Here is a 13839-nt window from a genome sequence, read left to right as displayed (position 1 = left end):
TGTAAGCAAGCAAAGTCAAAGGCGAAGCACAAAGAGAGAGGAGAACGATTCAGAAGAATCGAAATGGACCATCGAGTCTAATTGAAGTAGCAGAGCGAAGCTCTAGAGAAGCAGTGAAACAGAGAGTTATAATGGACCTTTGAATCCATTCAAGGGAGCGATTAAAGTCCCAAAGGACAGTGATTGAAGGAGTCTGCAGAGTTAAGCTCAATCGAGAATGAATTGAGCAGCAGAAGAACGGAAAGCTGGAACCTTGTGAAAACCCAGAAACCACAGGAACCATTGGAAATGGCGGAGAATTTCTAAGTAAAAGGAATTGCAGAGAAGTGAAGTATTGACGCTCAGCAGCCGTTGGATCAGTTAGATCAATGGCCACGATTAAGTCGCGTCAGCGGAACCTTTTTTAAGTCATCGGAATGGGTCATTGAATTATAGCAATAGCGACTAGCTGATGAAATGAGGACCGTTGGATCGAAAGGGTATCATGGAGGAGATGCGATCGGCGATCGCTTATCAAAATACTTGGACAATGGCATTAGTGATGGCCGAACGCCGATAGCGATAAATCCAATCGGCAATCGAAGGTTTGGAGATCGGGAATCGGCGGAGGTTGCAGTGGAAGCATTGTGGAGCGATAAGTTGTGGACCCGACGAAATTTATAAATGTCGGTGCATAAGATTTGAGATCCACCTTATATGTGTTCGAGCTGGGTTTTCCTGTGTATACGATGTATTTCTTGTTAAAGTGTTGCGAGTCTTTTTAAAAGGGAATGATTAATGATTCTGATAGTCGGATATCGGAAGTCGGAGGGGTGATGAACCACATATGTGGTAAGGCTGTTGAAGATTTCCGATAGCGATTGCGATCAGGTTTTAACCTCGGGTTCTGTGCAGAACCCGTGTAGTGGTAGAGAAAGTTGTGTTTTGAGCATTTTCCCTTTATACAAGGATTTTATAAGGAAGAGCGCCAATAGAGCATTTAAGTGATAATATATATTTTAACCAAAGGTTGAGAGGACTGGTTATATATATATATATATATATATATCTGCGGCTAACGGCTTGAACTAAAGTTCTGAAGGGTTCATATAATCCCGATAGAGGTTTCAGGCGGGGTGATTGAGTTCCTATATACAGGAACTGCTAATGAATGGGCCGTGACCATTTAAGGTTTGAATATTTGACTCCATTGTAGAGTTAAATACCTGGGACAGTTGTGGATGCATCATTTTTTATATGCATACTATGGGTATGTGCAGGAGGGTTTACCTTGCACCATTAGTGGTTTCAGAGAAAAAGTTTGTAATCAGAGCAGATTTGTAATCTGTAAGGGGAAATTTTGAAGTTCTGGAAGACTGTAACATTCTAATAGAGGCTTGGAGTAGACAGGAACAAAGGATTCCTTGAAGGAAAGAGGACTTGGAAACCAACCAGAGGATAATCCATTCAAAGTGCAGAAGAATGGGTGAAACAAGATCATGCTGAGATCTTGAAGGTGAGGTAATGTGTTCTGTTTTAAATTAAGAATGTATTTTTTTATACTAATGCACAGGTGACAGCAAGAGAAGTTGTGAGAGAAGAACCAAGTGAGTTCTTGAAGACAGAGTAAGGAGAATACTCTGAAGAAGAAGTGGCAGTGAACCTGAAGAATCCAACAAGAGATTGGACAGAGAGGACAGTTGAAGTGTTCTCAAGAGGAAGTGAGAGATTGCAGAAGCCTACAAGGAGAAAAGGTGTTGCTCAAGAAGAAGAGGTTCCAAACAGAGGACCATGCTTACCAAAAGACTAAGTGAGGAGAGCTTAGTGAGGTAAGATTGCAGCTAGGAGGACTAGCTTTTGTAGAGGTTTGTTGCAAAGGAGCTCATGAAGAAATAAGAGAAGAAGATGACTACTGATAGTCATAGAAGAGGTTTAGAGAGAAGCCGCAGCAGAGGATATAAGAAAGAGGATGCCAAAGAAAATGGCAAGAGGATGAGTCAAGAAGAAATTGACAAAGAGGTTGTTGAATTAAAAGAACAACTCAATGCATTAAGGAGAATGCTTGAGGAAAGCCAGAGACTAGGATGGGTCTTGAGGAAGAAGCCAGTTGAATGGCATGAGATGCAGAGAAGGTTACAACAAAAGCAAGTAAAGTGGTTGAAGGAAAAACACAAGGAAGTTGAGTTAGAAATGGAAGAATCCATTTGTGAACTAGAAAAAGGAGAATTTCTGGGAGAAAGTGAAGATGAAGACTTGAAGACTGAAACTTCAAGTGAGACCAAAAGGTCTGATGATTTTAAATCTGACAATTTATGTGTGTTTGCAGGTGAAGGACAATTGGCTGATATTATCATGAAGAAGGAAGAAGACCAAAAGAATCAAAATTTTGTTCTGGAAAAAGATGAGATAGATAGATCTCATATACAGCTGGAGGAAGATGTCAAACAACCAAGTGAAGGGCTTGAGGAGATTGAAGAAGAGACTATCAAAGAATTTATGAATCATATGAATGATTTAGAACAACAAGAAGATATGATGCTTGAACCATCAAGTGAGACCATAGGGTCTTATATTTTTAAAGCTGATAGTTTGTGTATGATGGCAGATATTGCAGGAGAAAAGCAGACATTTGAGGATATCTTCAGAGGAGATAAATAGCAAGGGGCTGAAGGAAAACTTGAGGAAGAGACTATGTTAGCTAAAAACATAGTAAAGGATCATCAATTCACTATGATGATAGGCACAATGGAGATATCCATGGAAACTGTTGAGACAGATAGTAGGGAAGAAGGACATCTACTGAAAGATGTTAATAAGGAGGAACCCTATGCAAAGGATTTAACCTTGGGAAAAAGAACACTAACAAAGGAGTGTTTTGAAGAGGATGGACAGTCTTTTGAAGATGTCTAAAGTCTGGAGGAGTACTCTAGGAGAACAGAATATGATGAAGAAGACCTCTTGAATGAGGGAAGTAGTGATTTGCTACAGCAGAAAGACCTTGAGAGTACAAGGGTCGAAGGAAGACAGTATTTTAATATTGTAACATAGCATGTAAAGGATGAAACTGGAAGAAGAGAGTATTTTGATGAAATGCTTTCTAATTGTGAAGAGGAGATTAAACTGCTCGAGAAACTGATGAGAGAACCTGACGGTAGAACAGAAGCTGCAGTTACAGTTTCTGAAGAGGAAGATGTGTCTGAAGTAGCCATGGAGACAGAAAGATGCAATAATTTGTTTGCAAGTTCATTAAAAAGCATGAATTAGTATGAGTATGTGATCAGAGAGATTGAGCAGAGGTTGTTTAAAGATGGTAAAGAGGCAGTAGGAATCAAACAATTTCAAAGTGAAGATAACCAGCAGCAGGTTAAAGGAGGAGAAATTCACTACTGTGAACCCAAGCAGGAAGACATCATTAGAACAGATGGTGTGGAAGAGAGACTAACTGACAGTCTCATGAATTCTGTTGAGAATTTGAATCAGCATACTGATGTGCTGACAGAGGAGAAGGAGAAAACAGAGCAGCAAACTGAATTGTTGCCAAAGGGAAATAAGGCACAGCAGCCTTATGTTTTTAATTTTAACAAGTGTTTTGAGTGTGCAGGTTTTGTTGCAAGTGCTGGAGGAGATTTGGCACAGGTGAACAACCAAATAAAGATGAGAGAAGAAGAGAATTCTATGGAAGAATTCAATCCATGGAATGGAGAAATTAATTTGTTGGAAAGAATGCTGAACAGTCATGATTTAATCATGAAAGAGGGTAAGGATGATAGGGAGGCAGTCAGTAAAGAAAGTAAACCAAAGAATGAAGCAAGTAAAAGAGGATTCAGCATAGAAGACAACAATGGTAACCTGGAACACAAAGAAAGAGAAAGAAGTAAGGAGCAGAATATGGACCAGCCCAAAGATATGCTGGACATAGAAATTGAAGAAATATGGCAGCTAATGATGCAGCAGTTCAAATGGAGAAAAATAGTAGCAGCAGGAAGGATGATCAATCAGAGTTTGAAGCAGATTGACAAGAAGAAGAACATGGAGCAAAAGATAGTAGACATACAGTAGCAGCAGAGGAACAAAGCATCTGGACAGTTACAGAACAAAGTATGGGATCCAGGAAGGCAAAGATCAGAAGACACATGATCAGGAGATCATGAATATTTTCTACTTTGGGAGTTTGATGCAGGAGCATTCATCCCAAGGAAAATCATTGTAAATAGTAGACATAGGGGGTCATGTGTTTTAAGAAATAGTTTTCCTAAGTCTCAAGTCAATGTAATATTTAGGCTTTTAAGTGTGATTAGATAATGGGAGAATATGTAAATTCTCTCAAAATAAATAAATGAGAACATGAGTGGTTGAAGTCAAATCCAACTCTTAAACAGTTCCATGATTCTAGGAACAAGAGAGAGCTTTTTAGGCATTAAATGGGAAGCTGATAAGAAGACTTTTCTGTTTTAAAACAGAGGAAAAGATGGAATGGATAAAGTCTCAATGAGACTTATCTCCCACATATGTATGCATGCAAAGAGGTTTAGGGCTTTTGTTAGAGGGGTGATCGGATCCTCCAATGATCAAATCCAATGTGTTGTCATAAATAAGTGAACCTGCATGTTCAATTAGGGAGGAGGCCACTAATAATAGAATCAGGCCTCTGTGTGTGTATGTGTGAGACCAAGGTGTCTCGGGTGTAATCTGTGCTTTTATATTAATATAAGCAGAGTTTTCCTGACTATGTCAAAACGTATGAAATGTGTGTTCTATGATTGTTTATGGTGTGAAACCATAGGTTTGCAATAATTGTATGCAAGCATAGTCAAAGGCGAAGCACAGAGAGAGGGGAGATCGATTCAGAAGAATCGAAATGGACCATCGAGTCTAATTGAAGTAGCAGAGCGAAGCTCTGGAGAAGCAGCGAAACAAAGAGTTATAATGGACCTTTGAATCCATTCAAGGAAGCGATTAAAGTCCTAAAGGACAGTGATTGAAGGAGCCCGCAGAGTTAAACTCAATCAAGAATGAATTGAGCAACAGAAGAACGGAAAGCAGGAACCTTGTGAAAACCCAGAAACTACAGGAACCATTGGAAATGGCGGAGAATTTCTAAGTAAAAGGAATTGCAGAGAAGTTAAGTATTGATGCTCAGCAGTCGTTGGATCAGTTAGATCAACGGCCACGATTAAGTCGCGTCAGCGGAACCCTTTTTAAGTCATCATAATGGGTCATTGAATTATAGCGATAGCGACCAGCCGATGAAACGAGGACCATTGGATCGAAATGCTATCAAGGAGGAGATGCGATTGGTGATTGCTTATCAAAAGACTTGGATAGTGGCATTAGAGATGGCCGAATGCCGATAGCGATAAAGCCAATCGGTGATTGGAGGTTCGTAAATCAGGAATCGGCGGAGGTCATAGCGGAAGTGTTGTGGAGCGATAAGTTGTGGACCTAATGAAATTTATAAATGTTGGTGTATAAGATTTGAGATCCGCCTTATATGTGTTCGAGCGGGTTTTCCTGTGTATACGATGTATTTCTTGTTAAAGTGTTGCAAGTCTTTTTAAAAGGGAATGATTAATGATTCTGATAGTCGGATATCGGAAGTCGGAGGGGTGATGAACCACATATGTGGTAAGGCCGTTGAAGATTGCCGATAGTGATTGCGATGAGGTTTTAACCTTGGGTTCTGTGCAGAACCAGTGTAGTGGCGGAGAAAGTTGTGTTTTGAGCATTTTCCCTTTATACAAGGATTTTATAAGGAAGAGCGCCAATAGAGAATTTAAGCAATAATATATATTTTAACCAAAGGTTGAGAGGACTGGTTATATCTATATATATATAGATATATATATATATATATATATCTGCGGCTAACGGCTTGAACTAAAGTTCTGAAGGGTTCATATAATCCCGATAGAGGTTTCAGGCGGGGTGATTGAGTTCCTATATACAGGAACTGCTGATGAATGGGTCGTGACCATTTAAGGTCTGAAGATTTGACTCCATTGTAGAGTTAAATACCTGGGACAGTTATGGATGCATCATTTTTAATATGAATACTATGGGTATGTGTGGGCGGGTTTACCCAGCACCACTTTGTAAAATTCCTTTGTGTATTCTTTCACTGTCAAAGACCTCTGTCTAAGATTATGAATCTTTCTAAATAATGACTGTTGATAATCACTTGGCAAAAACTTACCTCTCAACTTTGCCACCATCCTGGTCAAATTTTTAATTGGCTGCTTACCAAGTCTCCTTCTTTTTTCCTGCACTCCATCCCACCAAAGTGTTTCATGTCCTTTCAATTTTGTGACAGCAAATTTCACCCTCTTTCCTTCTTCCATTTCTTCATAATCAAAGAATTTACCCATGTCATTAATCCAATCTATCAACTCCTCGGGTTTTAAACCTCCTGTATAAAATGAAACCTCAAGTCTAGGTTTAGATGTCGATCCCAACAGTGATTTAAAGAATCTCATTTGAAGAGTAACTTCTGCAGGTTCCTCTTCTTCTGCAGCTTCAACTTCAGGCTCACTGACATCTCCAGCATCTACATCTCTTTGATTTCCCATTTCCACTGCTTCTAATCTAGCTTGCATCTGTTGCATAGCTTCCAACACTTCAGCATTTGCAACTGGTCTTCCTCTTCTTTGACCAGCACCACATCTTCCTCCAACTCTGAAAGCCATGTTGGATTTCTTTTTTTGATCTTTGAGATCCTACTCAGTGTCAGTAGGCTGCTCTGATACCACTAATGGTGGGCTGGTCGCAGGTGTTAAGGATAGTCATTCAAAAATAGCAACTATTCCTTCCAGTTGGGGTGGAACTTCTTCTTAGGTTTCCTTTGGAGTATCAGTCATCAACCTCTAAATTTTAGTTATTTTGCTAAAATAGCAGAACTATTTAATTTAACCGATATACACAAAACTTCAAATTTTCCACGGAATCAAAAGGAATTAAAAACCCAGTTCATAACCTTATCGCGTCCGCCATTCCACAAACCTTTAGCACATTAAAGATCCGCCGTCAATCTCATTCCTCAATCTAACGGTTATCACGTCACTCGCTCACCAACTAGCTTGCCAATCTCCACCATTAATTAATCCCGCTCGATCCAACGGCTATCGTGCAATATCGCGTGGATTCTTGCACGATCGATATCAGGTCGAGGGTTGTTGAGTCATGGAAAAGGTATGCATATGTTATTTATTTCACCATCCTTTTCCTTTAGTTATATCCCTTTTATATCCTAAAATGTTAATATATCAAAGGATTATGGTAAGAATGAGAAAATTATCTGTAATTACAATTTAGCTGATCGATATCCTTCTTTATGCAGGAAAAATACGAAAAGGACAACTGTTGTTCCCTAACCAAGGAACAACGAAACAACAGCAAGCCAAGGAAGGAGCACGACAGTTATAGATAAAGACAAAACAAATCACAGGGATCAGCGCAAGGAAGAAAAATCGCTGAAGTTGGAAAATTGCACGAATCCCTCAGGATCTCTTGATCCTGAGGGATCGCTTTTACTAGTTATCTTTTTACCTCTTTCCCATTATAAAAGGCAATGATTGTAAGCAGAACGAGGGGGAGGAATTACTATTGATAAATTGTAACTTTTATCACTGACTCTCGCTGTTGAGCAGAGCACGAACTTATTGTAACGCTTATGCAATGATTAATATATAAAACAGTTGTTGTTCCTTTGCATCTCCTGAAGTAATCCGGCAGTGTTCACTGGCGGCTAAGGGCCTAGCCCTGGTGGATTCACTTGTTGTTCCTGTATCATGCATTTATGATTCTTGCAGTGTGATGGTTTGATTGAATTTCTACTTTTTGCAATTGTATAGCTTTGCTATTTCCTATTTTCCAATCTCAACGAAATTGTTCTGTTTATATATCTTGTAGTAATAAAATTGATTCAGCTTATTGTTATTTTAGATCTAGTTATTTAGTTAAGCATTTTATTTTGAGATCATCTACTATAAAGAGCATTGACTACTACTGTCGAAGCTCTTAGATTGAGATCATCTGCTGCTTATATTAAGAATTGTGTTTGATTGAGAATAAATCAGTTAAAAGAGGAATGAGTTATTACTACTGTATTCTCGACTGATGATTGTTGTTACTTTGATGAATGTTTGATTTAGTTTCATTATAGGATTGAGTTTTCTTTTAATTGCAATTAGAATTTACTTGTTGCATCCATTTTATTTGAAAGAACTATACTGCAATTTAGAAGCATTACTCTCTGAGTTAAATAGCCGCCACATATTGTGTACACTCTTGAAATAGAAAGACTTGCCCAGATTGATAATTAATATGAAGATAATTAGGAGTTAAAAAGGCACCTTTTATCACTCAACATTTTGGCGCCATTGTCGGGGAGAGTGTAGCCATTTCTAAGGAGTATTGTACATCTGATGATTGTTGTTGAAGAAGAATTTGGGTTTTGAAAACGGAAGGTAAGAACCTACGTAACGAGCAAGTAAAGTGCTTGATTCCCCACCCACTTTTCAGCTCAATTACAAATCTGAAATAGGTATTTGTTGCTTGTCTGTTGGGAGAGAATTGGGTATTAAAAATGAAAGGTAAGAACCTGCGTACAGAGCACGTAAAATGCCTGCTCCCCTGCCCGCTTTCCAACAAAATTGTTAAGAACTTAGGGTAGAGGTAAATATTTGAATTATGTGTATGACTAAGAAGAAAAAAACTGAAAATAATCCAATTCCACTACCCAAACCCGACAAAGCTAAGGGACCAGTGACCCTTGGACGATCAACTTTCATAGACGACATCATAAAGAAAGTCGAATCTCAGCCATTAGTAGGTCCTAGAAAAGTTGCTTCCAGAAAACCTAATGGCTCCCTTCAGGCCACAGGCTCACCATCTGTAGCCTTCACTGAGGTCCACAGCAAAATAGAAGAGACTGAGCAGAATTTTCAGGAAATTGAAAATTCTTGCCCAATTTCTTTACAAGAAGGGAATTCTAGTAATCTTCGTGAAGGAGGAGGAGAAACCGGGGATATAGAGGAGCCAAGATCCCCTTAGGTAATAATTCAACCACGAACACTCAGTGTCCCAGATAGAGGGAGTGTTGTTAAGTTCATTCAAGAAGAAGCAGGGGAAACAGAGGAGCCAAGATCCCCCCAGGTAGTAGTTCAGCAAGGAACACTCATTATCCCAGACCAGGGGAGTGCTGTTAAACTCATTCCCACCCCTTCTAGTCATCCTAGGAATAACTCTCTAGAGATCCCAGAAGGGTATTGGCACATATTTGATCAAATGGCCAACAACCCACAAACACCTCAAACCTCCACCTTGCAGTATCCCATCGTTGACACAGCGGTCAACACACTTATGAAAGCCATCCCTCTCCAAAATATTCCTACCTTTCATGGGCTGACATCAGAGGATCTAGACACATTCCTATTTGAGTTTGATGTATTGTGTTGGGGGTATGATTATACCACCGACCCCCAAAAACTAAAATTGTTTCCCTCTACATTGAAAGGAGCAGCCTTGCGATGGTTTATGGGATTAGGTGGAGGCACAACAAATGATTGGGAACAAATGAAAACCTCTTTCCTAACAAAGTATCAGGAATATTGCAGATCTATGGAATTGAAAGACGAAATATTCCAGATGGTAGCAAGACCAAGTGAAACATTAGAAGAATATGTGGAACAATTTCAATATAACCTCCAGCAGTCTCCCTATGCAACTTTGCCTTTACTTGATAATGTGCTGAAAACTACACTAACGAAAGGGATGAAAGAACAATGGGTAGAAACATTAAATATTATGGGTAAAGGTGATATATATCAGGAGAATTATGCTGACATCATTAATTTGTGTGTCAAGTGTTCAAGAGGCAGCACGAGATTGAAGCCAGCAGAACGCAACATGACCACAAGGGACAACAAAATCTCTGGTGGAGGTATAACTCACACAGAAATTGGAAACCTGCTAGAGGATTTCAAAACTGATATTTTAGGGACTCTGACAATGCAATTGGACATTATGCAAGCCAAACAAAAGCAGGAAGAAGCAGAACAAAACTTGGTGATATTCTGTCCTAGATGCACAAAGAAGCAAAGTCACAAAGAATGCCCACTGGATATGGTGCAAACCTGTGCCATATGTATGAAAGATCACGCTACAGAAAGCTTCCCATCACTCCCAGGGCTAAAAGCAGTCTATAAGGAGGCAGAAGAAGATACAAAACCAATCTACCTGCTAAATCAGCGTCGCCAATGGAAACCATGACAAACAGGTACGTCGACTAATCCATACTCTTTCTTTCAAATGCCGCAATATAATTCACAACAATACCCGGGAACCATATGGCAGAACCAGCCATCCTTTTCCAATTGGTCACAACAGCCATCCCCTATGACACCTTGGCCCAACCAATCAAATCAAAATAACAATTGGCCAAATTCCTCTTACTTCCCACTGTTTTGGCAAAATAATGCATATCAATCCCAATGGCCACCCTCAACTTCACAGAACCAGAACTGGCAGTAAAGATGGCAGAGACCTATAAATCAACCAGCAGGAACAATCCCCTACCTCAACCCACACTGTCGGCACCCTACATATTGCAATAGAACCCTCAGACCAACTTAAGGCCACAGCTCCCAGCCCAACCCAACCCAAAGCCCAACAACAAACCGGGTCAATCTGTGCAAATTATTGAAGGACCAGAGCCAAAAACCGAGTTAAGGGAGTGCAATGACCTTCAATTAAGATCTGGGTGGATAATAGAATCATAGGGGGGTAAAAATGTTCAAATTGAAGATCTGTTACCTGTAGAACAAGCACCACCAGAAGAGAACATGGTTAGACAGAAAACTCATGATCAAGCAACCACCTCTTCTCCACCATTCCCAGAAATATTAATCATACCTCGCCCAATTGAACATCCTGATTTCGATCTTCTGGGAGAATTGAAAAATTTGTGTATAAAAAATACCACTCCTCCAGGCTATTCAAGACATCCCAATTTATGAAAAACTATTAAGGAATTATGTATGAAAAAGCCAAAGAGGAAAATAAAAACAAATCCAACTGTCCATGTAGTCGGTACCTTATCTGATTTACTATCAAGAAGAGAAACACCTGTAAAATATGAGGACCTGTTGAAGCCCCGAAAATCAGGTCTACAACAAGGGGGATACCCACCCGGTTTTCCGTTTGGTATAGTGGGTCCGACTGGGGATATGGGACCAGTTTCCCAATTTATGTGTGTTTGTGAAGAATTGATATTTCCCTTCTAAAAGTTCCTAAGTGAGATGCTCTAATTCTAACTCTAATCTAATAACATGCAAATTTTATTCTAATAAACAGAAACATCTAATTCTACACTAACCCGGGGTGTAATCCTTCTGTTATGCGATCTAAAATGATTTCAGATAACAATTGGTAATAAAGATCATTCAACTGCAATGAGAAAAGAATTCAATAAAGATAAACCACTTTGTATAAAAAGTTAGACGAAACAGTTGTGAAAAACATATCGCATAATAAGCTATTCATACATTAAGCATAAATAAATAGCTATCACCGTACAAAAGTGCCAAATGATAACTCAAGCATTCATACGTTAATATATAAACAACTGAACATGAATATCACTTTAACACAAGGGCAGAAATAGTTAAGAGATAGAAGTACCATTTATAACTGGTCCTACTCATGAGCTTCAAGTGATAATGATTTATCTCTTCTTGATCTAACATCCACTAAGAGTACAGAAGTGCAACATCAGTAGCAGATATTAAATGCAAATATCAATAAATCTTGTTCCATTCATTCATCAAAACCTCCTCAGAGGGTACAGAAGTGCATGTTCTAGGGATAAGTTTTTGACAAATTTCAGGACCCTTCTCTAAATGCATGAGAAGGGTTTAAATACTACTAAATAAATCTAAAAATAACTTATTAGAAAAATGTAGGATGCGGTTTAAATGACCGTCCTCATTTCAGGTAAAAATAAAACAAAATTAAAACTAAAATTGAATCTAAAATTAAAACTACTTCTGTATCTGCTCCTTGAAATCGCACGCGTTCAGCGTATGTTTGAGAAGAGTCGTCTGGCCGACTTCCAATTTTAGCTGAGCTGAGAAAACAGAATCGGTGAGAGCTAGCGCCATCTTTTCGGAAGAATTGATGATGCACTTAAGAGTCATCCACTGACTATGTGGCTTTACCAAGTATAGCTAGTAATAATCGCAGTTCAACTTGGTTAACCCTTGGATTGCTTCTGCCTTTTCTTGAGCTTTATGTTTCCAATTTGTCTCTATCATTGCTTTCTTGCAATTTTCGGGGCTTGCAGGTGACTCAGCAATTAAAAGCTTTCCTTTTTGAGAAGTTTTTCTCAGCGATGCGTGATTAGCGCATCAGAAACTGTGTCCGTTTCTTGATCCAGGCTTCCTTGATGCGTTTTTCGCCTTTTGCACTTCTTTCTTTTAGCGGGTATAAAGCTCAAAATTTGTAAAAATAATGATTTCGTGAGCTCTTGACCCTGAGCCTTAAACTGCCTATTTCTGATATCAGCATTGTCGAGTATCCATTTCACCATGTTCATATATGGAAGAATTTTGGGCCTTGCTGCTATCCGATGTAAGAATGAACAAGCTAGCTCTGTAATGGATGCCTCAGAAGAATTATGTGAGCCCGCAGTAGCAGTAACTTCCATTACTCTGGGATTCTCCTCCTCAAGTAGATTATACATGCCTTCCCACGTAGCAATACCAGCATCTCTGTTACAACCGGTGTCTGTATACAAGGGCGCCATTTCTTTCTCTTCAGAGCTTGGAGCTTTGCTTTTCTTTCCCATAATATCCTGCGTATTGCTTTGTACCGTTGTCTGTTCTTCGTTCCTGTAATTCACAAGTGAAGTGAAAATAATGATAAGAAAGGGTGATGGGAAAGTTTTAAATGCCGAAGACGCATAAAATATACCACCTTACGTGAAATGACTTTTTGATAATCGCGAAACCATGTTTCCATTAATAACTGGCAACTAACTCATTAATTGGCATTAAAGCGCATAACCAGGTCTCGGTTTATGGAAAATACTTTTTTGAATAACGAGCCCGAAAGATCTGCGATGAAGCAATTTTGCAATTTTCTTCGCAATATCGCATATCGCAACATCGCAGAATCATGACATTGCAGAGTTGATAGCTCGCTATATTGCATTATCGCATAATCGTGCCGCTTTATCACAAAACTGTAATATCGCAATATCGCAGGAACATAATATATGAAAATCTTTGTTAATCTGTTTTCTGCGAAATGCGATTTGCGATATGCCATCGCATATCGGCAATTTTAAAGTTTTTCAACGTAAGCGGTGTTTGATGCATGCGATGCGATATATGTTTTTCATCGCGTATCGCGATCTCGCAATTTTAGAGTTTGGCTTGCAAGGAGGTATACTGCTATCTTTTTGCGATGCAAGATTTCCGAAGGAACTCCTACTTTATCATAAAACTTAGGCTTTTTAGATTTTTCAAGAGTATTCTCCTAAGCTTATGACAGTAAGTTTTATTGAAAAAGGAAATACAAGCACTAATTGATTTTTAAATTTTAAACTAAGGGTCCCCACTTATTTAGTATTAGGAATAACACTAAATAAAAAGGGGGGTTGTTGCTGGCCACAACAATTGGCGATTCACTTGGAAGAACCAGTTATCTCTGCTGCTCTTTTGAATTTTCAAAAACTTCCAAAACAGAAAATTTTCCAGAAAATTAAACTTTATTATAGAAAGACTAAGTACATTATGCTTTTACCTATCAATGATATTTCGTTTCTTCTTTTTTCCAATTTTGATTTTTTACTCCCTCAAGCTA

This window comes from Pinus tabuliformis, chromosome 3_1 (genome assembly GCF_031772625.1).
Source record: "Pinus tabuliformis cultivar Carrire ecotype Pingquan chromosome 3_1, CPIR1, whole genome shotgun sequence".
Lineage (NCBI taxonomy): Eukaryota > Viridiplantae > Streptophyta > Pinopsida > Pinales > Pinaceae > Pinus > Pinus tabuliformis.
This window is presented reverse-complemented; position numbering follows the sequence as displayed.